This window comes from Drosophila persimilis, unplaced genomic scaffold, assembly GCF_003286085.1.
Source record: "Drosophila persimilis strain 14011-0111.01,24,50 unplaced genomic scaffold, DperRS2 tig00000520-arrow-pilon, whole genome shotgun sequence".
Lineage (NCBI taxonomy): Eukaryota > Metazoa > Arthropoda > Insecta > Diptera > Drosophilidae > Drosophila > Drosophila persimilis.
In genome coordinates, this window is record NW_020825317.1 from 3,824,820 (window position 1) to 3,852,474 (window position 27,655).

A 27,655-nucleotide genomic window follows, 5' to 3' on the forward strand; every position below is an offset into this window, starting at 1 on the left:
TTCATCTAATATTTTCCCACTTTGAGGATATATTTCTCATTTTTTGGCTTACAATAACCAGTCGACAGTTTTGAGCTAAGGTCTCCGGCTTACCAAAGATGTGAATTAGAGATCTGCGTGGCTCCATTCAAAACGCAAGTCCATTGGGCTGTGGGCTTCATAGCTTCCGAATTCTGTTTTATTTGCTAGAAGGAAGAAGTGGAACGGAAGAGCCTCAAAAAGTCGAATTACCCGAATTGTTGCATGCGCACTCCATGCACTCATTCGTTGCTCGTTCTTCTCTTCCTTTCGCACAGCCACAGCAAGGCAGCAAAAATTGAGCCGGAAATCTTAGTATTTAAAATATATATCTAGCCATGTTTCGCTATGTACACTATGTACTACAAATGGTAGAAATCGATGGAAAAATGAAGAAGGAACATTATCTTTATATTTTAGAACCCATTTTGTCAAATTTTATTGACAAATCTGTCTTCCCCATATCCGAGATCACTTTCCAGCAAGACGGTAGCCCGACGCACACAGCTAAATTCGTGAAAAATCGTCCCAATAATTCGAGTTTTCGCCTAATCCAGTGGCCAGATCTAAGTCGCATTGAAAATCGATGGGCTCTGTTTAAAAAACATTGGAAAAGTAGGAGTCTGCACCAAAGGGATTGGGTGAGTCTTTCGGACCGAGTGAAGTCGGAGTGGCACATGATACCTTGCCAGCACCTACTAAATTTAGTCGAGAGTGTGCTTATTCTTATTCGGAATATGATAAAAGCTAAGGCCCTTTAGAACAAACATTCTTTGTTTTTGAACAAATTTAAATCTCTTAAGGAAAAGGATCTCTTTGAATTGAAATTATTGTCTTTTTTCATTCTCTTTAAATTAAAGAATCTAAAGAACTAAAGATTGATGAATTTTTAAAGATTTTACAGGCGTTTAAACTGAAAAATGATGAACATGTATCGACATGTGCTCGCCACTGTATGTTTGTTTTATGAAACTGTGTGCAATACTTGCACCAAAAAATATTATCCTTTTACCACAAAAACAGCTGTTATTCTTCTCCAAAGTTGATAGCACTGAGTCCTGCCCAAAAAACAGAAGAGGCAAAAAATAGCACGCATTCGAAAGAATTCGGAAACAGCGTATACGTCATCGCACTCACTCACTTCAATTCTTCCCTGAATTCGTTTCGCGCAATTCATGCGACCTATAATATAAATATATTCGTATAATAATGTAAAAATATATACAGGGGTGGTCAAAAGAATTTACACAACTAGTTTTATTTTTGCATGTTAAATTCCATAAATTAAAAAAAAAAACTTTTATTCCAAAAACATTAATCAACTAGCAAACGAATGAGAGAAGAATTGGAAAAGATAACTATTATTCGAATAAGGAGAAGCAAATGAAGTGTTGTCCATCAGTTGTCAAAAGTATTTACACAGATTTTGTATGCTGCAGAAGCATTTGCACAAAACTTAATATTTATTATGATTTAATGATTTTTTTGAAATTTTTTGGATGAATAATTTTAATAATGATTAATATTTAGTGATTCCACCTTTGGCATCAATAACTGCCTGGCCTGGCTGGAATTGATTACAATGGCGAGCATATCCAAGATCCAATTTCGACCAAATTTCCTTTACTTCCTTACTTCCTTTTCGGTTCTTATCAATTGTTCTTTGTCCTTTAATTAACGACCAAACATTTTCAATAATATTGAGATCAATATAAGAACAGTCACATTCAGATCTTGTAAAAATGTAGTTGGTGCTGATGCGTTGTGGCATGGAGCATTATCTTGCTGTAAAATCCAGTCGGTGATGGGAAATAACCTGTCACCAGACACAAAAGCATGTTCATTCAGTATAACCAGATACCGGGCCTGATTAAGTGTGCCTTCTATTGGAAAGAAGTCTCCAAATCCGTAGTACGCCATACACCCCCATAACATCACTGTGCCTCCCCCAAATCTGTTCATAGGTTGCACTGAATTTTGTTTTTTTGCTTCTCGTAGATGCATAAATCTTTTACAGAATGAGCCTTGGAACTGGAAAGCTTCTTCATCTGTCCATAAAACATTGTACCAAAACTCCTTTGGTTTTGTAATGTATTCCAATGCGAAAGAGAGGCGTTTTGCTTTATTTGGCTCGGAAATTTCTATTATTTTTCGCACTGTACACGTTCGCAAGTCGATCTAATTTAATCTCCGACGTATTGTGGCATCACTGAATTTTGGCCAATCAATTGTTGCGAGTCTGCTGACAATTTAACTGGGCTTATCGACGGATTTTTATCGACTATGCCAATTAACCGTCTACATTCCCGTTCATTCATCGCTTGTTTCCTTCCACTTCTCTTTAAATTCGGTAAATTTCCATTAGTGTCCTTTTTCTTTTCCAGATTAAACAGATAAACAGTTCTTCTACAAATTTTGTAAGCCTTGGCCAGTTCCGATGCTGAAATTCCACTTTTCAATTTTGTAACGATCTCTGATCGAGTTTCAACAGACAACTGCTTTGTCTTCACCATTTTACTTGGTTAATATTAAATTTTAAATTAAATTTACTTTTTGCAACTGCAATAAACTAAAAAACGACTGCACCAAGTCAAACCAAGTCTAAGAATAAGCTATAATTTGCATCCTATAAAAATAAGGAAACAAATATATTTTTATTCAAACTTAAAAAGATTTTAGTTAATTAGTAATTTCCGTGTTTATATCAAAGTTTAAGCTTAACAAAAGTGATGGAATCAAGCCGAAATCAATAAAACGTATATCCTCCTTTAGCTTCAATAACTTTTTGAAGTCGCCGTGGTACAGAATCCACTAAATTTTGAACAATTTCTGGAGATACATACATATCTCTTGCCAAAGAAATTATCTCCTCTCTCGTTTTGTTTAACGAAACTGTTCTTTTTCGTTTCAAAAGAGACCAGACGTTTTCAATAATATTTAAATCTGGGCTTTGAGGAGACCAGTTTAAGGTGGCAACACCAACATCCCTCAAAAATGTGGAGATCATTCGTGCTTTGTGGCATGGGGCATTATACTGTTACAGGATTAGAGACTCTCCAATCAGCCTATTACTCGTACCGGAGGGGAATGCGTGTTCATTCAGCGTGTGTAAATAATTGCCCTGGTTTGTGGCATCGAGCCGGTGATAGAAATGAAGTCTCCTAGCCCACTGTAGGCAACACATCCCCAGAACATGACAGAGCCTCCGCCATGGCTCACTTTTTGACAAACTGGCCGTTTCTTGTTTCTTTGCTCTGTGGGCATTCTTATAAAAACTTTAGTTTTTGATGAGTTATACTCAAATGAGCTTTCATCAGTCCACAGGACGCTTCTCCAGAACTCCTTTGGCTTATCCACGTACTCCTTTGCAAAGGCCAGTCTTTTTAGCTTGTTTGCCTTTGTTATAAGCGGCACGTCCTTGGACTTATGAGTGTTAAAATTCCCTTCCTTCAAACGTCGTCGGACTGTGTGTTCACTGATTGGGTTCTCTGCCGTCAAGTTGAAGAAGTCTGCAGCATTTTGAGGCTTCAAAAACACATTTTTTTTAAATTCGCGTAGAAGGACTCGATCTTCAGTTGGAGTAGTTCTACGCTTGGCGCCTCATCTGGTCAAGTTTCTTAAGCCATTATGTTTTTTTAACTTATTAATTTGATAGTGCACAGTTTGACGAGACACTTTAAATTCATTTGCAATCTCTTTTATTGCCGTTCCAGCGTTAAACTTTGCTACCATTGATGATCTAACGTCTAAACTTAACTCAGTCGTTTTTCCCATTTCCTTAAATTGCTTAAAATTGCATTCCTTTGCAACCATTAAAGTTAAATGCAAAATTTATTTGGTTGTGTAATGCCCAAAAGTGAAAAAACATGTGCACAAAGATCTCGTCAAAATAATTATGCCAAGTAAAAAATCATTGTTCGTGCAAAAGGTAAGCCACATAAAATTTGGCATGCATAGAGCTATAATTAGATTCTTTGTTTTGCTGATCTTTTTCGCCCCGTTTTTTAACGGTACTAAGCGAAGCTAGCTTCAATAGTTACCAAAAGGTTTCGTCAAAATAATTATGTATTTTTAATAATAATAATTTGGTTACAATTTATGAGTAAAAAGCCGAACCACTTCCTCAAACTTCTCAAAATACGTCGGAAACTTATTTCAGTTAGTAATTTAATAATATTAATACTACATACATATACTAATTATTATATTAATATATTCTAATATTCTTTATTATTCTTTTTTAACGAATAAAGGAATAAGACTAGGCAACAAAATTGAACATTTTATTTACGCTTAGAACCAAACCGATTTTTAGAATTGTTAATTGCTATGGTTTTTTTTATTCTGTGTTTTTTTTTAATTTAAAAAATCTTACATCTGGTTTTATTGAATTTAGAAATTCAGCTACAAGTATATCAGACCCCCGCACTATGTGGCTTCAGCTTACCGTCTGGAAAATAATAAGCTTTCAAATTAAAAATTGATAATTTCTTGCGGTATTTCTTCTACAACATTTTGATTTTCCTTGATAGGTGGATAGCTTTATTAACTGTGCGTCGATTATCGTCGGTATCGTTGGTACAAATCCATGGATAAACGGCTGAGGTGCAGCTGTTAGTCTCCGAGATCTAGGACGCGCATCGGGAAGGACGGGCGGACAGACGGACGGACAGGCAGACAGGGCTATATCGACACGGCTATTGAAGCTGATAAAGAATATACATACTTCGTGGGGTCGGAAACGATCCCTTCTGGGTACTTCACGGATCCAAATTAACCAGAAAACTAATACTAGTATATCCCTAAACTCATCGATCAAAAGGTGTAAAAACGGAAGCGAAGACTTCCCTCTTCCAAAAAGAAGAACCTGAAAGGTCCTTAAATAGATAGTCACCAAGATCTAAATATGTTTATAGATACGTTTTTACTATTTAATCAGACTCCATCGGAGTCTTTCCACGTACATAAATAAAACGAGGGGGAACGTTGTGAGTTGCTGCGGACACCGCAACTCTACAGTTATACCCGATACTTAGTCAGTATGGATTTCCTCCGGCAGACGCCGCTAATATTAAACGACACGACAAAGAGTGCGTGCGAGAGAGACAGAAAATCAGGCTGAGCGTGACGTCGGGCGCTGCGTAGCCAATGCAAATTGATTTGTTCCTGTTGGCTATAAAAATTATCTGATCTGATGCAGACTCAGCAATCTGATAGATATGGTCATTCTCTATGATTCTGCGTTTTTAGTTTTCTCGAATCTGCAATATTGTGGATGCAACAGATTTTCGTCCTTTGTGTGGGCGGTAGGGGGTAGGGCGAAATTCTGAGATATACGTTTTAAAGTGAGATCTAACAGAAGTGCGGATACCAAATTTGGTTACTCTAGCCTTAATAGTCTCTGAGATTTGTGGATGCCCCAGATTTTAGTCCTTTGCGGGGGCGGAAGGGGGTGTGGCGAAATTTGGACACGAAACGGTCAAGGTCCGATATCACAGGAGTGTGGATACCAAATTTGGTTGCTCTGGCTCTTATAGGTTCTGAGATCCTTGAACTCATATTTTGCAATTGGCAAAACCGACCATGAATCCTGTGTGTTAGAGAGAGACAGAGCGAGAAAGAATGAAATTGTTTTCTTGATTCTGGCTATAATAATTATACGATCTGGTTCAGATATTGCACTCTAGAAGATATAGTCATCTTCTACGATTCTGCGTTTTTAGTTTTTTCGTATCGTCAAAATTGTTGATGCCACAGATTTTCGTCCTTTGTGGGGGCGGAAGTGGGCGGGGCAAAGTTTTGAAATATTTTTGTAGCAGTGACATATCACAGAAGTTTGGATCCAAAACATCGTTGCTCTAGCTCTTATAGTCTTTGAGCATTAGGCGCTGAAGGGGACGGACAGACGGACAGACGGACGGACGGACAGACGGACAGACGGACGGACGGACGGACGGACAGACGGACAGACAGACATGGCTCAATCGACTCGGCTATTGATGCTGATCAAGAATATATATACTTTATGGGGTCGGAAACGATTCCTTCTGAACGTTACACACATCCACTTTTACCACAAATCTAATATACCCCAATACTCATTTTGAGTATCGGGTATAATGAATCAAAAAGCTAGCTCGAAAACTAGTTTAAGAGGACTCCGTATAGCTAGAATCTGCTATCTTGGAACAAGGGTTCCACGTATCGGTTCGTAAAATGGAATGAACTGTTATCAGACTTGATGTAGTCGATAGTTTTTTTTAAAGCGAACAATTGAACTGATGAGATTTCCCTTTCTGCTATCTCTGGCTCCTCTTCTGTTTCTCAAAGAGCACAGAATAACATTCAATGCTCAGGGGATGATCATGTGTTCTGTGTGCAGTGTTGAACAAACAATGAGCCAAGTCCCTCAACTGTGCAACCATCAATCAATCTATCAATCGCTTCATGCATTAGCCGGAACCAGTTTTCATTTACGCCTCCATGGCAGTTGAGCCATGGAGCCCTCTGTTCGGCTACGTGCCCCAACGTGCAGACAGCGAAGGGAGAGAAGCTGTAAAGTCGAGGGACGCCACTGACCAGCGGATGGTCAAGGATGGTCTGGCGTCTGGGGTCTGGCGTCTGGGTTCCAACAGGTGCGCGAATCTGGGGCATCAATTGCCACTACGTGTGCGCAATGCTTAATCAACAGACAGAACCGAACAGAAAGAGACCTGCAGCGGCAAAAGGACTTGGACTTGGACTCGGACTCGGAATCGGACTCGGGATTGAGGGACAAATTGAATATGCCACTAAATTATAGACAGAAGACTTGACATTTCCTCGCTTGTAGAGTGGAGTGCTACTGCCTGCCACACTCCGCAGAGAGAGAGAGAGGGGAAGGCTCTTTCATGTTTTGTGGTTTACCCAGAGGCTGATGGGTTTTCAAGCACATTCCCTAGGACTCATACTACTCGGACTCCTTTGGCTCTGTCGAATGCATTTGTGGATGCTGCTTTCTTTGCTGTGAATTTTTGTGGCTAAAAAGCCTTCATCTTCAGACTCCATTTCCTGCTGCTGCCGGCTGCGGTCGGGACGGGTGCAAGGGACAAGGACTCTCTCGACCAGACTCCCCAACAAGGACCCGAAACCCATTCATAAGAATTATATTCCAATTTTCGTGCTGCATTCTAAGGACTTTTCGAGTGTGTGTGTGTGTGTGTGTGTGTGTGTGTGTGTGTGCGTGTGCCATGCCTCATGCCATTTTCTGTGTGCACACTTCATTTTGCAAGTTTTGATTTAATTCAAGGTGATTGAAATTCAAATTCAGTTTTTGATTTGACAAAATGTCCCTTCCTCCACTCCAAAGGCACAGGACAGGACAGGAGAGCACAAGACAGGACAGGACAGGACATTCCATTTGCCATTGCCACACTCCTTCCACTTCCACCTCCACTTCCATTTCCATTTCTCAATTTCTATTTCAGATTTTAAGTGCACTCTACAGCAAATTGTTTCTAATTTGGGTGAAAATTGGCAACGCTGCTGCCGGTGCCGGTGCCGGTGCCGGTGCCGCTGCCGCCAGGGAACATCCTGCCTGCAATCGAAAGACTTTAGAGGAGGACGGAGGAGTGGCAGAGTGGTCAACAGTTGGCCCGAAAGGTACCTCTATTCGAGACTAAAGGGATTCAAGGGGCCAACAAGATTGGATAGGTTTATCCGTTAGACTTGGAGTCCTGCATGATTTTCACTCTGGGAGGGGTTCCACATTCCAATAATTTGAGCGAAAAATACAAGTCATACGCAAATTATGCACTTCCCTCAGCAGATTCCGTTCTCTGCCAAGGAAGTGCCGTGCCACAGCACAAAACAGGGTACTTCCTGTCGCTCTGCCGTTGTGTGGCACTTGCGAAACGAGGGGTTAACGAACTCATTAGCCCCGGCATTAGGCCTCGGGTTTCGGTGAGTCTCATGTCTCGGGACTCGGGTCTCAGGTTGTCAAAGGAGGAATCACGGCCGCCATAAGCCGCTTAACAATATGTAACTTTGTAGTGCATTATCTTAGCACGCCACATGCCACATGCCACACATGCAACTGGAACTGGAGCTGGAACTGGAACTGGGATTTGGCACTGGGATCTGCGACTGAGTGCAGCTGAGACACGGCTTTTGGGGTTTAGGAGAGTGGATTCCTTCTTCGCATTGTCTTCCGTTTGCCGGCAAAGGGGGGGGACGGCGGAAAGCAAACTAAAGAAATGGGGCATGGCTTGCGGGGAGGAAAACTTACTCAAATAGTTAGCAAAACTTGTTCCAGCTCCAATGAAGTGCAGAGAGGACACCGACACAGACCCGGAGACGGAGACAGAGACGGAGCAGGGACGGGAAGGCAAAACAAATTTCTAAAAAACCCCAGACGACAGTTAAGCCCGTTCCCCCGCACCAGAAGATCTCTGGTTTCTTCTTCTTCTGGCTCTCCAGTTTCAGTTTCAGTTTCAGTTGCAGTTGCAGTTGCACGCTGCAGCTGCAACGTGGCTTGTGGCTGAAGCTTTGCAAATATTAGACAATGTATTTATGTGTATTATCAGCGATTGCACGGGGAGTGTATCTTCTGGGGGTCGGTCGAGCACTCAACGCAGCACACACATGTGTCGCGCCGTCCAGTGGGGAAAACGGAGGATACGGAGGATACCATTCGCGTCCTGCCACATATGGTGGCATTCTCTAAAGATGCGTTCCATCTCTTGTTTGAGGATTTTCAAGGGGTTCAAGTAATGAACTCCAGTGCTGCTGTATATTAAGTGCAGTGTTTTATTGAACATTCCCCGCCCACACTGCCCCCCAACCCCCTCTTTACACTCCTCCTCCCTGTCTTCCGTGTGACCATCTCTCCTTCCCTCTCGTGTTGCAAGCTGCAGAAATGTAAAGTTGTAAAATTAATACAACATAAAGGACCAACCCCCTTCACCCTCCACCCTTCACCCCACCTGCCACAGAGAGGCGCCTCCCCGCTCCACGGGGAACCCGAAAATAATTTCCAACATGACAACACACCTTGCTTCCTTGTGGTCCTGCCCCTGCCCTTCTCTGTTTTGTGGCACTTGAAAAATTTAATAAACGTTGCAGCATCTCCTCCCCGCTCCGCATGCCAATAATTTTACTATACTGTCCTCTCTCTCGCTCACTGAGCACTCTGGCCATCTCCCTCTCTCTCTTCCACTCCATAGTGTGTTGCATCGGGAATAAGCAAAACACAAAAAACAGAGGAGTAAAAGGGAGTAAAGGCCCTTGGAAAACGCCGAATCACTTGATGCCCTTACATATGCCATCGATTTAACACTAGTGTTGAGAAACACCTAACAGTGTTAGAAGGCGCCTGCAGGGCCCACTGTACTCTTAGAGCTTTTCGACCCTTTTGGATGGGAGCAATTGAGCTTCAGCTTGGGCGAATACCGCATTTCCCGAGTCGGAAATACTTCATACATTTCGACATACAGAAACAGAAACAGATCAAAAAGGAAACATCAAAGGCTATATATACTTTTCTGAAAAGACACTTCCGTGAGGGAGAGAGTGCCTTGTCTGTGTGTGTGTTTCCAGTGTGGGACAACAACTACTAAGCGTCGTATTAACAACATTGAAGCATGCATGAAAACCCAAGAGAATGCAGGACGGAGTGGAGTCAGGCCAGAGTCCCCCCCTTATGCTTCTTTGGAAGAGGGTTATACCCTACGACACAGAGTTCATTTTCAGCATACGTCAAAGGGCTAGGTCATGGGATATGCGAATCTTATACTCGAATATTTTCCCAATTTTTGAGGGAAAATAAAAGAATGGAAAATGTATGCTGGACGAAGAAATAAGTGGAAAAAAGATGGCTTGTAGTTGGAGTAGATGTTTTTCTAAAAAATGGGAAAAAATAGCATGGTAAAAAGAAATGTATATATTTCGAGGCTTTTTTTCTCTGAAATGAATATTTAAGGTACATATATTCCCATGCAGTATCTGCATAAAATATGCCACTGCATCTCCGAAATGATATTTTTAATGATATTCGGATTTCCGCATTTCGGATTAAAAGAGTTTTCTCCAAAGAATGTATCCCATGGACATAAAAGGTAATAAATCAAACACTATCCGTTCGAAAGGTATTATAGGGTACTCCCCGTCTCCATCATATCTAGTACTCTGTCTGGTCTTTTCTTCGTTTTTCAGTCAACTATTTTTCACTCAATTCCAACGAAAAATGTATAATAAATGCTCGCGCACATGTGATGTGTGGCGCATTTTAATTGGTTCTCTGTTTGTTTCTGCCACAACTGCAGGGCGGGGGAGTGTGGATCCGTAGAAGTGGCATATAGATATATGTAACCTCTACCGTTCTCTGCCCAATCTGCGCACTGCTCCCCTGCAAAACGATTGTCATGCCCTTCCGCTATCCGCCCAGCTATAAGCACTTCTCTCCGGCTGTTCCATGTCCTACGTGACAGGCGATGCGCCCGGCAACGCGTCTGGGCGACCAGCCCTAGACCCTAGACTTGGGCTGTAGATCAATGGCCAAGGCACTTGCAGAAATACGGCTCAAAATGCCAAAGAAAACTCCACAACATATTCAAAACACCTTTTCCCAGTGGAATAACATCAAAAATACAATATATACAATCACATAAATAAATATGAAACACAATATAAAATATGTCTGATCAGAACCAAAAATTTCACTACCATCTGCTTGAGGAAATGGAGATCGATCCAGATGATCTGATTGTGCGGCCACAGCCCGACAGCAAGCCAGTACCGATGGATATTGATATTGATGTGAGGGCTCTAAATATGAAAGATGAAAAGCGATTGGGGAACAGCGTTGAGCCAATGGATATCGATATCGATTCCATCGCTTCCCAAAAGAACTAAAAATATATATTAGCATGAAGTAAAAGAAGATGGTTTGTTGATATTCCTACATTATACTCTCTTTCTGCTGTCATTTTCTTTCGGTGCATAAGTGCACAAGTGCGGGACTTATACACGAATACAAACGAGGGGGAGCGTTGGGAGTTGCTGCTGCGACCGCAACCCTACACTTATACCCGATGCATAGTCAGTATGGCTCTCCTCCACCAGTCGGCGCTAACATTGACCGACACGACAGAGGGCGAGCGAGAGAGACAGAAACGTGTCGTCGGAAGCTGCGTAGCGACCGAAAATTTCGTTCCTTTTGGTTATAATAACGATCCGATCGGATCCAGACTCGGCAATCTCGTAGATATGGTCATTCTCTGAAATGCCACAGATTTTCGACGGAATGGGGCGGGGCGAAGTTTTGAAATACACTTGTAGCAGTGACATATCACAGAAGTCAGTATGCAAAATGTCGTTGCTCTAGCTTTTACAGTCTCTAAGAACTAAGCCCTCATATGAACGGACAGACGGATACTGATCAATAATATATATCCTTTATGGGGTCGGAAACGCTTCCTTCTGCACGTTAGACTCATCCATTTTGACCACAAATCGAATATACCCCATACTCATTTCGAGTATCGGGTATCGGGTATAAAAATATACGCTACTTATATTCCATCCATACGCCGTGGCATTGGTGCCTTATGGGTTTTAATGCGTTCCTCTTGCCTGCATAATAATGCATGACAGTGGAGGGAATATCGCCTTGAAGAGCCCATCAAATGCATTTCTGGGATATGCGCTGAGACCTGGCGTGGTTTTCTGGCTTCCAAACGGAAGCAGAACTTACCTGTCCACGAAAACCAGCAGCGTAGAACCGTAAAAAACTCAGCCTCAATCGCAGACAAAATTTTGGACTTTAAACAAAGCCCCGCCACACACAGCCATGGCGGGCCACAGACGACGGCCCCAGACAGCCCCACGCTATCAAAGCAGGCTGAAACCGAAACTGAAACCGGTTAGCCACCCGCTGCAAGCGATTCATGCGAGTAAAAGACAACAGGTTGTCTGGCCCCCTCTAATGAGACCACAACAGCAGCAGTTGGCACCAGTTGGCGGTTGGCGGTTGGCAAACACAAAAAGTGTCAAAAAATAAGCAACTAATTAAGAGGCATGACTGCTGCTGTCCAGCAGCTTCGACACAACGTTCGACCTTCGCGTGGACCAGTTTTCCGGCGAGTGAGAGGGAGTGGGGCCAGCGTGGAAACATAGCTAGTTCGCTGTGCAAAAAGTTCCCATAAACGAAAGGACATCTTTCGTTGCGAATGACACAAACAGAGACCATTCGTTACAAGTAAGTCGGTGGAGATGAACAATAAAATCTCGCAAAAGATACAACAAATTCCATACAAAAATTGACTTTATTTTTATTAATTTTTTAATTTGTCCAACAAATAACCCCTTTTATACCCGATATCGAGGGTCCTTGGGTCCTATAGTGTTTTTAAGCGATTGGCTGTCTCGTGAACGTCTGAACATCCCTCATAGATTGCAATACCCAAGGGGTATTCATTTGTCGTATCTCAAAGGTCGTTAGAGCGGCACTCGCCTGACCAAAAAAATCGCAAGTAAGAGATTCCGCGATCCAACTCCTGTGGATGACCTACATTCATTCGAGTTCTGTTGAGGTTGGTCCCGGGGTCTCTGAACGTTGCGAGTGTTTGACAATTTCCTTTTAGTGTCTGAGCTTGCGCTCGAGTCGAGTCGAGTCTCCGGTTGCATTACAATATTTATGATTCGCATTTCGCATTCGCTTTAATTAAATTTACACGAAGCCACTGGAGTGGCATCACGGCACACAGTGAGGAAATAGATATGTACATATGTAGATGGATAGATGGATAGAGGGCGGAGTGCCATTGCATTTACAATTAAGGCCAATTACAGTGGGCTTTTCACTGTGAATGGATCAAATAGCTTAAAAACCAACTATGGGAACATTAATCGAATAAAATATTCATCGAGAATCGTTCTCTATGCACTTTTTGATAGAAACAATTAAGAATACTTTTACTCATGTTTTGCAATATTCTGTCTACTGTACATTCCCAGAGATTGAGGGAGGATGTATATATATGCAATCAATTTTAATAGCTATCGACCTGTTAGTGTATCGATAAACAATCGAAGCTACTCATGTTCTTGCAATATTCTGTCTAGTCCACGTTACCAAGTATTCTAGGCATTGAAGGGCGTCCTGAATCTCAAGGAGAACCTCCTTCCGCTCCTTAATTATACATTCCGATACCTCCAATCAAATGTAATTGTTATCGATTTGTCTCTAATCGAGTGAATGGCTGGCTAGGCAAATCACATTCTGACTTTGGATTCCCTGAAATCGGGTGCACAATTTATTTGTTTTTGAGTGACGGCCGCCCCCGAAGCAGTGGCGGAGTGGGAACGATAGCCGGACTGTAAGGCGGAGGGGGATGGGGAGGAGTAGGAGTAGGAGGAGGAGGTGGATGTGTCATAAAGTGAAGTTATCTTAATTAAAATGCAACAATAACAACGGCAGCAGCAGCAGAAAACAGAGACAAGAACAATATGCAAATAAACCATAAATAAACAACGTGTTCGGTAGTTAAGGATTCATGCATGTGTGTGTGTGTGTGTGTGATATGCCACTCGATATGGAATGACGAGACTTTCGACTCCGGCTCTGAATTGAAGTTGCATCATCATTAATATACAAAACGAGGGGAGAAGCATGCCTCAAAACAACAAGAAATTATACGAGGAGAGGGGAGTGGAACATACACACATGCAAATGTACATACATATGTAGCTTTTCCAAATAGAAAACACTGCAATGCGATCCAATTGGAATTCAAACGGTAGGGTCTTTTTTATTACGCCTCTTACGCCTGAGACTGAAACAATAATCACAGTCGGGAGGGAATTCGGCGTTTGGGATTTGAATAAGACAGATTTTACTCCATCGCGGTATCCACACGGGTAGATCGTACAAATCTTGGCCACGGACAGGGCCACCCAAAAAAAAGCTGCCTCTCCGCGTGCGAGAGAGCTACGAAAATTCATACGAAAGGAAACAACAACAAAAAAGAGCAAACGGTATAAGTCAATGGACTGCAAAAACAACGAAAGTCAAGCAGAAAGATAGCGAGAGAGTTAGAGAGAGAGGGCGAAGGGGGACTGCTGTTGCTGCAGTCGCTGCCGCAGTCGCCACAGTCGAAACGTCAACGTCAAATGCTCATTTACAAGAAAAAAAAAGAAATAAAAGAGCGAACGAAAAAAATACGCGTGTCTCAACTGTCAGATACCCTGTCATCATCGAACGCAGGTACTGATGAGTCGCTGCATCGGTGGCTAATAGCAACAAATATATTTGTAAGCGACTATTCAAACGTGATAACTTTATGTACAAGCGCATCGCTTTGTTGTGCTTCTCTTGATTCTGATGTTACACGGCTCGCACATGAGGTTCAGCATACCCCTGGTGGTCGGCGTGTAGCGGGGTGCGACGTGCGCCTCGGCTCAGACATGGCTTGGGTTCCAACACACACACACACACACACACACACACACACACAAAAACAAGCACGCGCTCGCTCTCTCTTGAACAACATCAAAGTGGCTCTCCGAGGCTGTTACATGGAGCAGAGCACTGTAAATGTCCACTATTAAACGTATGTTATCGGTTACATATGTATGTAGCTCTGTTATTGATTGACAAAAAGCTCTGTTACAGCTGTAGCTTCTTTTACAGAGCCATGTTATTAGAACAGTAACAGTAAAGCAACTGTTAATGGTACGCCTCATTTACAGAGCTCTCTTTACGACTCTGTTGACGGTCTGTTAGATCTTTGGCCGAAGGTTTGTTCATGGGTGCGGTGGGAATCTTTCAGCAATCCACTCGCACATCCCACAGATCGATACAAGAAACTGTTCATAGTTTATTTATTTTCTGCCTCCTCGTTTTGTATATTTTTTTATAAAAATAACAATCAATTGTTTCAACTTGCCACTGATATTCGTGGCAGTACCACATATAGAGATAGAGAGAGAGAGAGGTGCGATTGACGCCATCGATTAAACAAGGCAGTGCCTTGGGGGTAGGAGAAAGGGGAGAGCAACAGCAGAGGAGGAGAATCTCGTGATTGGCAGAAGAAACCATAATAAAGAGTACTGTTGCAGCACGGCCCTGGCCTCGTTTTTATGGTATATCGATTATCCGATTACCCGGATTCCAAGTATCAAATACACGATTCTTCTGGGATATTCCGCGGTATTAAGCCTCACGCTTTAGCCATCCTTCTACCACGTATCCTACATCAACCCCCATTGGGGGTTGGAGATCTGCGAGAGCGCACCCCTACCCCTACCCCTACCCGTACCCGTGCCGCTGTGAATGTGGAGCAATCATAATTCCTGGCTTTTATCATCCAAGCGAGCGACAGAAAACATGAAAACAAAAGGGAAATGCTCATTAAACGAGAAATGACAGTGCGCTGAGAGATGGGAGATATGTGTGGGGGGTGAAGGGGAGGGTGTGGGAGGTGTCGGGGATGTGGGTTGGTTGAGGTTGGAAAAAAACAAGGCCGAAGTGCAGGAAATGTCAGCGTTGACAAGAAAATGCACTCGCTATGCCAAAAGGATATACAAAAACACACTCTCGACACACACACACACACACACACACACACACACACACAGAGACACAACGAGCCATTAGCATATGGCGGCTGGTGGCAGTGCGGCCAAGTGCTTGGCCTGACAGACACACGACGGGGGTATGGGAAGGGGTGCATGTTGTAGCCGGAGCTAAGGACATGAAGGAGAAACAAGTGCCTGCCCTGCTGTTTGTTGTTGTCTCTGGCTAAAAGGTTCAAAGTTCAAATGGTGGAAATCGGGGCCATCAATGAAAACAAACAATGAAAACGTCGAACAAATAGGGGAATCCGCAGACACCCCACACACAAAGGAATGCCAACTATACGATAGGTAGGGATTGCCTCATTCTGGACATTGCCAAAGAAAGGAGTTACTTTCAATTAGTAGGACATCGAAATGCGTGTGGACAGTGTGGAAAACGATCGTAATTACAGCTGTAATCTCGAATACATACTGTACATACATATTCCTGCAATGACACCATCTACTCGGATCTACTGTCTCATAAAAGATGACCAGTATCTGTACAACTAGAGATTCTTCTCGTGACAGATACGCCTAACCGTATGCAATCATTTGCCTCCTCAAAAGCTCCTCCTTCCACTCACATCATCTCTCTCAGGGCTACTCCTGGCCGGGTCCTTCTGTCTTTCAGTGTCAGGGTCGTTTCATGCTGTATTCCTCGCATCCTTGTATCCGGCTAGGCAGTAGGGTTTATGGCCAGCAGTCGATTAGCCAACAAACTATCCCAAAAAAAGGGAAACCAAGAAAACGATGATGATGACAGCGACACGTTAGGATGGAGCACGACGATTGCCAGGACGATTCCTTGCATTTTTCATTTAGCCAATAATCACAACATTTACCAACACCCATAAGCATCCAAAGCATGCAACATCCGAGGCATCCATCCGCCTGTCTGTCTTTCCCACACACACGTGTATGATTTCTTTACGCCGTAAATTCTCATTTACGTCGGGAGAGTAGCCAGCCACAACCTCCTGTATGTCCCATCCACTCTTGTCTCCTCCATCGTTCCGTTTCGTTCTGTTCTGTTCTGCTCTGTTCCGTTCCGTTCCCGTTCCGTGTTATATAGCCAGTCATTTAATCAATTATGCAAAAACGATGTCGACGATGTATCGTAAAATGTTTCCTACGGTTACGGGGCTCTCCTCTGCCTCTGCCTCCGCCTCCGCCACCGCCACCGCCTCTGGCTTTTTCCTGGGCTTGGGGTTTTTCGCGTGCCTTGGCCTCGTCCTCATCGTCGGCGTCGTGGTCGTCGGCACGTTTACCTTTTCTTGTGGATAAATAATTAATTAAATGTACACCAGTTTTTGGAAATCGTCTTTGGCTCGGAGCCAGAGGCCACGCGTGTGTATGTGTGCGGGCGTGGAAATCGCAGTTACCTCTCCCAAGGCTCTAAGCAGTCATTTTTGGCAGTTAGCAAACCACTTCGATTAACGGGGGCCAAGGCCAATGAATGAACCGACCAGAGAAGCAGTTCGATTCGATGTGCCTGATCAAGTGGTAAGCCCCTGGGGGAAAAGTGTTATTAATTTATTGAAACAAACACCCTTTTTCGCTATTTAATGAGAAATGAGTTGCTGTTGTAATTTCCCATAGGCGAATGGACACAAAAGCAGATGCGAATCGAGTGAGTGGCTCGAATGCAACATCCGAATGAAGCATTTTTATTCGCGAATATAAATAGTGACATAGAAATTCAAGTTTCGAGTCGCAGACTTAAAGCCAGAAAGGAAACGAGTGCCCATGAATGGGGCCGTCTCTGCGTCTGCTTGCTGTTCTTCCAAAAATTGGCCAAAAAGCGAGGCAACATCACGTAGCAATTGGCGTAGAAACAGCCAACGGGCTTCGGTCAAAGCCGGGACACAGAACACACAGCGGAGTCGAGCTTCAGTGCGGGGCTGGCTTTCTGGCTATTTTTTTGGTCCGATTGCAGTGGGCGTGGCAGAAATCTAGGACGCCTTTGCCATGTCCACACAGTCTTGCCCACCCCCCAAAAAAAAATAATCTATGGCAATTGCATATGGCAGGCAATAAACTTGGTCAAGTCGAAAAACAACAACTGCTGCGGTCTGTAGCCGGTGGTGCAGCCGTATTGCAGCAGGGTGCAGGTGGCGGGTCCACCACGGGGGTCGGGGTGGCTGGTGGCTGGTGCCTACGAGTAGCGTAAAGTGCTCTTGACATGTTTTTATTAAAGTTTCCTCCACATTTCCGGCCACGTCTTCAAGACAGCGCCAAGGAAATGCAGCACAAAACATTTGCCATTTGCACTGGCACTGGCACTGGCACTGCAGTAGTGGTAGCACCCCTATTTTGTGAATACCCTTTTCCAGGGTACACTGGAAACCTTCAGCTGTTGCTTTCGTCTAAAATATTGGATGGTCCGCAACGCGTTCTCTATTGAAAATGTTCTTTGAACATGACGATCGATCCCGCGAAAGGGTATCCAAACAGAAGTCTTTCGACTCTGTTGTCGGGGGGCTTTGTTCCCGCCGGTTAAATTATGTTTAGGCTGTGTGCGTGTCTGGATCATGGAAGTGCCATTTGAGGTTTGCATTCAGATGGGGCACCAGATGGGGCACCATTCTGTGGCATCTTTCGCGTACTTAGATCTAGATTTGATCCAGCTTCTGTTCGTTTTTTTCCCACACTTTTCTGTGGCCTTTTTTCATCGTCTTTGGAGCTGAAAGCAGAAAGCAATAGGAAAACCAATTATTTGCAACCAATTTTCAATTTTTCCTGGCGAAACAAGCTTGTCTCCAAAAGAGAAAAGTGCTAGAAGCAGAAGCAGAAGAAGTGTTGAAGTGTTTCCCAGGGAATGGGCACAGCAAAGGATAAACCACAAGGCGAAAGCAAAACAAGAGAGAACTTGTAAAGTTTGGACAAGGAGGATGCCTCGGCTAGGGAAATACCCCCCGAAAAAGGAGTTAAATATCCAATAGAGTGCACTTCATTAGCACAGAGCCCGGCTGTCCCTTGGCCTCTGCTTCGCACAGTGGACAACACTGAAATGCGTGCTGGTGTGCGTCCCAGACCAAAGACCGAAACAAACTGTCTTGGGTCGCAAGAAAATGATAACAGAATATACCCGCCATGAAGAAGAGGTATCGAAAAAGACGGCGCGGCAGCATGGATGTCACCCTTGCACTTGGATAATGCCCGGGCGCACATTGCTGGCGACGGGGGCGGACGGATAGCGGCACGGGCCGTGGTAGAGGCACAGGCACGTATCCACGTGTTGGCAGAGCCTAGGGACGAAAGAAAGAGCGCACGAATGGAACAGTAAATGCACTTTGAATGAAAAAGTTTACTTGTCACTGGGGAGGGCAAGGGAGGGGAGGGCAGGGACAAAAACAGGATACAGACAACAACAGCAGGCAGTAGTAGTGGCATGGAATGGAATGTCAATTGAATCGTAGGCTGACTGCCACGGCACTCGCTTCGGGGAATACTTCAGAGGAGCACTCAAAAAGCTATGGAGCTTATATGACACTTATGCTGGGTTGATGGTCCAATAAATGGTCCAATAATATGGCCACGGCACTTCATCCAGTTACAGTTACATCCTTTAGGTTTCCTTTGAAAGGTCCTAAGGCTTGTGCCTCGACAAAAACGTTCCGACTAGTAACTCCCCCTCTTCATCGGTCCCCGTTGTTCATTTTCTTGTTTCCAAAAATATATAATACAAAATTAACGTTTTCTTTAACTATACAAAAAAAATACTACCTGAACATCGCAGATTATCCTTAGCTCCGTTATCTTTCCCACCTTTTTTTCGAAGGACCAATATATCACACGCGTATAACGGTTACAGGACGTACGATCGAGAGCCCTTGGCAATGGCAACCTCCAAGAGCGAATCACATATAATTTTTCCATGCGATTCCGGTGCATTCCGGGATATTCCCGGAGAGGGCGGTCGTGGGGCTACGGAATGCAGCAACAAATTAACATAAATTCCGTTTTCTATAAAACTTGATCAACAGCACAAGGGTGAGAGAGGAGGTATGTAGGTGGGTAGGGAGAGTGTGCAAGGAGTGCAGTGCAAAAAACCGCTACTTACACTACTCTCTGCAGTGGTGGGAGAGGGTGAGAAGGACATACACATGTATACGTGGGAGTGGGAGAGAAACGGCGAGTAGCAAAAAAGTTCAACGACAGCAGGGCAGACGGAAAGAACAGGAAAACGGAGAAACATGGCAAGAGAGAGGGAAGAGCAAAAGGAAACAACAAGAACGATGTCATTTTAGGGGGGAGACCTGTGGGAGGGTGTGTGGGTGCTGCCCAAGGACTACTGCCATCGAGGGGCCGCGAATGGGTGTAGTAGGCCGCTTTCCCTACACCCACCCTCCGCACTTCTCGCACTCTCTGGCAAACAACAATTCCCAGAAGAAAAATCAATGGAATTGTTAGGTATGTTGAGCCCCAGAACCTCCCCTCCCCACAACCATACACCCCCGCGACCAATAGTCTTCCGCCGACTGTTCCCCTCCCGATGACACACAAGAATGTTTTTCTCATGATTTACTATTGTTCGTCCTTATCCTGCTCTTCCTTTTACTCCTCATCTCTTGGCTCTCCCACTTATTAGCAAAAAAAACCAACAACAAATGTGTCTGTCTCTGTCTGACACGTTGACATACATATGGATGGCGAGACATAGAGAGAGAGAGAGAGAGAGAGACAGAGAGATAAGGAGCGTGAGTTCAGTGCAGTGTAGGGGCCCACCTGTCATGATCAAAGAAAATATCCGTGGATACAGCGTGAGGCATTCGCAGAATACGCTAACCTTTTGCTTAATATACCCTGGCCACGGGCCAGACTTAGTGCATAGTCAAGGGCATTGACAGAGAGCACTCTCGTCGATAGTTGCATATTCCGTTTCAGTGGACACGAAGAGAGCACTCGTTTTAAATGCAAATATGCACCTTGCGAGCACGGATCTCACTTCACACTCACGCACTCATTAATACGTACCACTCTCTCCCTCTTTTGATATTTTTGGCGGCACAGCTGCCTGGCGTCTCTCCGTCTCTTATGTGTGCGAGCAGGCCAGCGCCAGTTCTCTGCTCTGCCCAAACATCATCATCATCTTTAGCGTCGCAGCAGCAGCATCACTGTCGTCGCCGGTGGGTGGCAGCGGGTGGGGGGTGTAATGTACAATAAACGGCCGCATGGGAATTTCCTTTTTGCATTCACATTTATCAACGCCGACGTCACGTCGGCAGAGGGAGCTGCTGCTCCTACTACTTTTACAACTGCTGCTGCCCACGCTGGCGTCGCAGTCGGCGCCAACACGTGAGAGCTCCTCGACAGCGCGCGCAGGCAACAACAAAACTTGATAAAACACAATTTTTTCGCTGCTTAAGCCTCAGCTGCTGCCTTTGTTTTTGGGCAAAAAGTCAACGGTAAATTTTCTTTCGAGCCAACAGCTGTCGTCACACTGATGGCGAGGGGTGCCGGGAGAGGGAACTCCCGCTCTTTATTGTTGTTGGCCTGCTAGCACTTGTGCACTTGTTGTTGTTGTTGTTGTTGTTGTTGCACTGCCACTGCTGTTCAGCCTTTGCTCTGACATTGCTATACTTTCGCACTGCCCTTTTGCTTTTGCATTTGCGCTGCCACTGCTTTGCTCTGCTGCTGTGTTGAGGAAGGCTCGCACGCACACACCCACAAAAGCTGAGCACACACGCCCGATGTTTTTGTCAATACAAAAAATACACGATAGCACGAAACACAGAAAAAAACATTGCTAATATATTGTTAACAAACAAACACAAACATTTCGGACGCGAAAGCGAGAGACAACGAAACTAGACGCGACAAGACGAGACGAAACGAGACAAGGCGGACAAAAATGACAGAGCGCGCACTTAGGTGCCAACCTAACGCCACGAGAGAAAAAATTGTTCTGCTTCTGCCAGCTCTGTGCATGGTAAAACTATTCATAAGGTGGCGGCAGCTCAGTGAGCGGCCTCTTGCTGGTTTAACCCAACGTTGTGCCAATGTGTTTGAATTAATACTCCATAGTCATGTTTTGGTTTTTATTCATTAAAGTATAGAAAAACGTTGACGAAATGCATTTAGTAGAGGCGGAAAATGAATCCTAGGCACTGACGTAAGGAGGCGGGCGTAAGATAATGGAGAAACAACTTAGGCCACCGAAGAGCGAGATGGTCGTACCTTTCGTATAATTGTTTCATTACGCTGTGCATCGCCATCACAGGCACCGCTCTCTGGTGATGTGGGTCTCTCGTTCACTCAACAGTTGTCTGCCCAGCCACTAACAGAAGCTGTGCTAACAGAGCGCTGTTACGCTTACATGAATAAATGATATGCCCACAGAGGCTGGTTTCAAAACGAGCAAACAACAGTACCAAACATTGTGAGTCGCGGCGTATCCCGCACAACTAATACCCGATACTCTGTCAGCACATATGATCGCAATATATTTGAGAGAAGGGGATTCCCCCACGAAGTCGAATCCGACAATCGAAGGAATTTTGTCGGCGCTCCCAAAGCCCTGGCCGTAAACCTTCTCGGGGCCAGTCAAAGTCCGACTTCTGAGGCGTACAGCCGCGTGGGCCTAACTTGACGGTTCATCCCTCCGGCAACCTCACAAATGGGTGTGTACGTCCAAATACACAGTGGATGAGTTCGCCACCTTACTCGTTAAAATAAAGGCCTGCCTTAACTCTCGATCTATGATTCCTATGCTCGAGGATCCGACTGACCCGCTAGCCCTAAGCCCTGCTCACTTCCTGATCGGTGTTCCGTTACTCTCCGTGGCGGAACCAGAGAGCAAAGAGAGCGCCTCCTCCACTCTGAACAGCTGGCAACATCTCAAAGCTCTCAACCAGCAACTCTGTTGGCTCTGGAATACAGAGTATCTTCGAGAGTTGCGCAGACGCAGCAAGTGGAGACCTCGTCGTTGTCAAGAAACGACGTTTCGGGCTACGTCTAGGTTTAGAAACGGCGACTACGTCGGGTACAAAAAACGTATCTTATCAAAAGACTGATGGCGAAGGTCGTCCTGCTGCCTATGGAGTCAAAGAACCATTCCACCTACTCGCGCGTAGGCTCTGACAAAGATAAATTTAGTTCATTTAGTTATAATTCATTGATTTAGTACATTCCTAATTTTCTTCAAGCTTCGACTTATCCGGGGCCGCCGCACGCGATGTCCAATGCAAGCACTGCCAAGGGAACATTTACTTTTAGACAATTCTGCGACAATACGATCGACAATAGTGCCACAACCTATGAGACTAGCACGCTGATTGATCTCTGTCGCCGTGTCAGTGATCGACGCTTAGCTGTTCAAGGCGTTCCACCTCCTGTACACAGGCCTGTGTATCTGTGATCCGGTCGCCTATGTCCAAGGACTTCAAGTTGAAAGTCGTTTTACAAGTGAATCTGAAGCTGCACATACGAACTCCTCCTGCGATCACAATCTGGATTCCTCTGACGCCTGCCCACTCCAACAATGGGAATGTTATAGCGTAGCAAACCGCTATTAGCACGCTTCCTCATCAGACCTTTTCGTTATGTGGAAAGTAACGGAGGAGGAGGTGAAGGCATAGGGACAGTCAAGCTGGCATCTCAGCTGTTTACAAATACAACAGCGAGTGCAATAAGGCAACCACTACTCCAGGAGGCATACAGCGATGAGGACTTGGGTCAGGCGGCCACCACCTTCACTGTGAGGGAGGTGCAGGAGGTTACTGCCACACTAGGGAACGGCAAAGCGGCAGGCCACGATGGAGTCTCCAATGCGGCCCTGAAATGCCGGGTCAGCTCTTACCCGGCGGAAGGTACCAATAGCATGGAAACGACAGAGGCCTGTTCTGGAACTCAAGCCAGGCAAGGACCTAAGCGACCTATCGACCTAAGCTATGACTGAGAAGGATGGTCTTTAGAGAACTTTTCAGCCAGATACCAGAGTACTCTTTCCCGTTACGATTGTTAGGTCTAGCACGTTTGACGATGTTGGACCTACGAAGATTTTTTCTTCCCCCACGTTTTCTACTTCTAAGTTGATAGTATAAAGTCCATTGATGTCGGGGCTTCCCCACACATTGTGCTGGGCATTGGAGTCTGCACCAATCAGAAGTTGGAGATTTTTAGAGCCGGCCTCTGTCACCACAGTCCTAAGTTTGTCTGGTGGTGCGTGTGCCATGTAGCAGGAAGTTGCCATAAGCAGCTTTTCCTCGCTCTGCAGCAGCACTACCATCAGGTCATCCGTGCTGAAATGAGACATAAGGTGGATCCCCTTTTGTACGAGTACGACGGTTCTGTTCCTGCTTACCGATGTTGAGTAGAACAAGTTGTGATTTGAGGACTTTAGTCCGGCCACTGAGTTGCCTGTCGCAATCCAGGGCTCCTGGACTAGAGCTATGTCGGCGAGCCCTTGCTCCTTGGCGATGAGAAGCTCCGCCGACGTTACCTTGCTTTTATGCAAGTTAAGCTGCAGCACACTCAGCAGCATGGGTGGCTGGCTCTTCTTCCTCTGCGTCTTCGAGCGCAAGACCCTGGGCGGCCTCCACGGCCTCGCCTACCTGTAGGCTGTGCGCGTCCTTGTCTTCGGGGTGGCGCTTTTTGAGGCGTAGGTAGACGCTACCCATGCCCCACGCCATCTTCCCGAATTTGGGGTACAGCAGATCCTCTGCTTCCTTATTTATTTGGAGGATCACACATTGGCCCCCCTCGTTGGGTAGTGAGCTACCAATGTGTTAGATCCTCCAATCGGTTGTTGGCACGTCCGCGTTTTGCCGCTGAAGGAGCTTCAGCGCTCGGTCTCCCTGGATTGTGATGGGGAAGACTACCTTCGCCTTAGGTTTGGACGAGATAAGCTCCCGGTCCACAACCTCCAGCTTGGCCCCCTCCCACATCGCCTACAGTTGGCAGACCGTGCGCGTCAGCCACCTTACGGTTGGATCGTCGTTGCACTTTAGGATTTTAACCCCATTTAGCCACCCAGCACCATCGAAAGTGGGCATTGGGGCCGCAAACATGTGCAAACAGTGCGTCGACGAGACGTGCATGCACCAGCTTCCACTGTGCAGCGGTCATCTTGCCGTTCTCCTCGCTACGGTCGATGAGTGCCACGATCAGATGTTGTTTGGTCACATCGCTGACCTTTGCTCTCGGCTTTCTAGGCTTCTTGGCCGCTTTCGGTGGAGGAGCTGCACTCTTGGGCTCGCGTTGCCGCTTGCTCGCAGGAGTGTCCTTAATGGCACTCTCAGTCGAGCGTTGCCTCATGGTGGCCATCATCTCCTCCACCTTATTGGCAAATTCGCCATTCCACGCCCTCATTTGTGGCATCTGAGCATAGTGCAGCCGGCCCTCCTCTACTCGCTGCTCGGCCCAGGCTAGCTTGACTTTCTCCTCCTGGGAGATGTCTGCTTTACCTTGCAGCCGGCTTTTGATGTTGAGGTCCGCTTTGTACTTTGCTTTGGCCTTCATCCCCTCTTTGGAACGTTACGGCCCTTCCCTACACAGGGAGCTGGTGCCTGGTTCCGGCGAGCGGAGAAGGCTCTCGTCCGCCGTCCTGCTTAGAGAGAGCACGCTCTCCAGATCCGTGTCCGTTTCGACTACGGCATCTGTGCGGCTCAATTTGCAGGCTGCGGAGTGAGTTGTCGTTGTGGCAGTAGCTATACAACTGACCTGGCCTGCTCCCGCCAAGTGCGAGGTGTGACCGCTGGCGACATGCAGAGAATTGCTCCTCCCCGTGCCCGCCGGTGGTAGCAGTCACGCTTCCCACCGACGTTTGGGTTGACATCCCAACCCTTGCTTAACCTTTGACCGCCTCCAGGACTGGCACGAAGGTCGTTACTGGTATATATTTTTCGGGGCGACCACCCCCTATCGTCTTATGCCTGGCCGCCAGGCACCTCTAGGCATGGCCCTGGTTCAGTTCCCCCCGACTTTAGATCGAGAAGACGCTGGACCATTGCCTTAGCTAGTCACTGCATTACCCCGGACAGAAAAAGCGACAGTGCATATACCCCGGGATAATGCAGTGGCGATTGCCCAGCCGGCACCCTCGTGGAGGGTTCAGCTACAGGGTTTTTGCCAGCCTAGCCTTAAGTCGTACTTGATTTAATAAACCCGCCAATGCGGGTGCTAGACCATATGCCACAATACCACCAATGTTTTGCGGGATGGCACCGCCAAACAACCATCGATAGGAAAAAAAGATCGATAGACAAGAGAGAGACTGGAAAACGACGGGATCTCAGTTTACAATAGTGTTGGGTAAACATTGTCCATTTTGTTGAACATGTTCACTTGTTCTTTTTTAGTAAGTCACTCATATTGCTCACTTAGATCGCTTTGTTGCACACTTGCTCACTCGCCACAGATTTTGTATTTTTTAGTTCCTCATAGGAATTCTTATACTATACAATACTTATACTACTCGTTTTCTTCATTTCAGTGCTATAAGATACAAAAATGTTAATCAAACAGAGGCGCATCAGTAGCGGGTATTGCGCTTTCCGATTATTCCACCATACCAGTGGATCATCTTTTTGGCTGGTGTACTCCTCATCCACTCCTATCCATTTCTCTGATAGATGATGCCGTATTGTTGATGGGTTGGCCTACTTGCTTAAAATTGGTGTCAAATTCAGCCCATATCCTGTCCTCTTCTTGTTGTATGATGCAATTTGGCAATGTTTGATGCAATTTTTTTTTATATCCGTCACTGACTTTTTAAAGGCCTCCGCAGATTTAAGTGCTTGTAATGCCTGTTAATATGGCTTTAATATGGGAGGCACTCCATCAATTACATCCCAGTCTTCTGGTGACAAAATTAAGTCTGCCCTTGTTGACAGCGCTGCCACGACTGCCTCCTTCAGAATAGACAGCTTTTTTAAGCCTCATGAGCTGCGATAAAATATTCGCGCACATTGCTCATTTTTTCTAGAGCCTTTTGGACAATTAGATTTAGGATATGAGCAAAACACCATATATGCCTCCAATTGCCGGTTCTGATAGCAAGAGCAATGTTGTGTGCACTATCGGATGCTACTGCAGCGCCTTTGTTTTTGAGCAGCAGTGTGAGACGCTTCAAAGGCCGAGCAAGCAATTGTGTAGGATGTCAGCACCGTTGACATCCTAGGTTATAGATGTCCAACCGCTCTTTTATTATCGTCCCAGTGTATTCGTCACGAATTTCGGGACTTAAGGAGCTGGTTAATGTTTTCCTTGTCGGGAACTTACAGTTTGAAGCGTGCGACGCATCGTAAATAAATTTTTTGAATTCCGATTCTTGGCTATCATCCGTACAAGTTGCCGATCAATTTTCTGCGCTTTGTTCGCTGGTATAGGCCTTTCAACAAAGCTTGTTATTTTTGATATATTTGACTTTAGATCGCGAAGACACTAAGACATTGCCTTACCTACACACTGCATTAGCTCTGACAGAGCAAGCGACAATGTATTACCCTTGTCCGAGCTAATGCAGTGCCTATTGCCCAGCTAGAGGATTTTCGCCAGCCAGTATAATAAGATTGGTTGAGTTTTGATCTTTCTCTGAGCTTACATGAATTAATAATACGCCAATGAAGTTACCTGTACGCCGGCGTTCTTAAAAGCGTAACAATTCGTCGTGCTTTGTCAATAAATTCAACCGATTCCAGTGTTGTAAAAAATCCTTTAAAGCAAGTTGAAGGGTGTGTGCTGCACATTTCATCGACTTATTTGAATGAATTTTCAAATTCCTTAGCAGCCCTTCTTCCTCCAAAGCCTCGGCACCTTCTGGTTCGTCATCATCTTCAACCTGTCATCTATTTAACAGCTCCACTGCCTTGACCATGCTTCGAGCATTATCCGTGGAGATGGTATAAATTTGTTGTTTGTTCCAGTGCAGAGGATTTGGGATGTGTGCGATGTTTTCAGCTCCATCAAGCCCCCAGTTTGTACAAATTTTGCACCGTGATCGATGAATTTTACATTAACCCCAAGAATTCAGCGATTGCATCTTGTAGCCGTTTCCATTTTTAGGCAGAGATCCTGTTTTCGAAGGTTTTGACCCTGT

At 45.2% G+C, this 27,655-nt stretch overlaps 1 protein-coding gene across 4 annotated transcripts in view; it reads right to left on the reverse strand.

The window, feature by feature from the left end:
- Positions 1-21,353, reverse strand: part of LOC6596713 (uncharacterized protein CG43867) — a 128,179-nt gene extending 106,826 nt beyond the window's left edge. For all 4 annotated transcript variants that reach the window (XM_026990215.1, XM_026990214.1, XM_026990212.1 and 1 more), the window contains exon 1: positions 20,593-21,353. The gene's annotated coding sequence lies outside the window, so the exon portion shown is untranslated. The remainder of the gene's footprint in view (positions 1-20,592) is intronic.
- Positions 21,354-27,655: the final 6,302 nt, after the last annotated feature.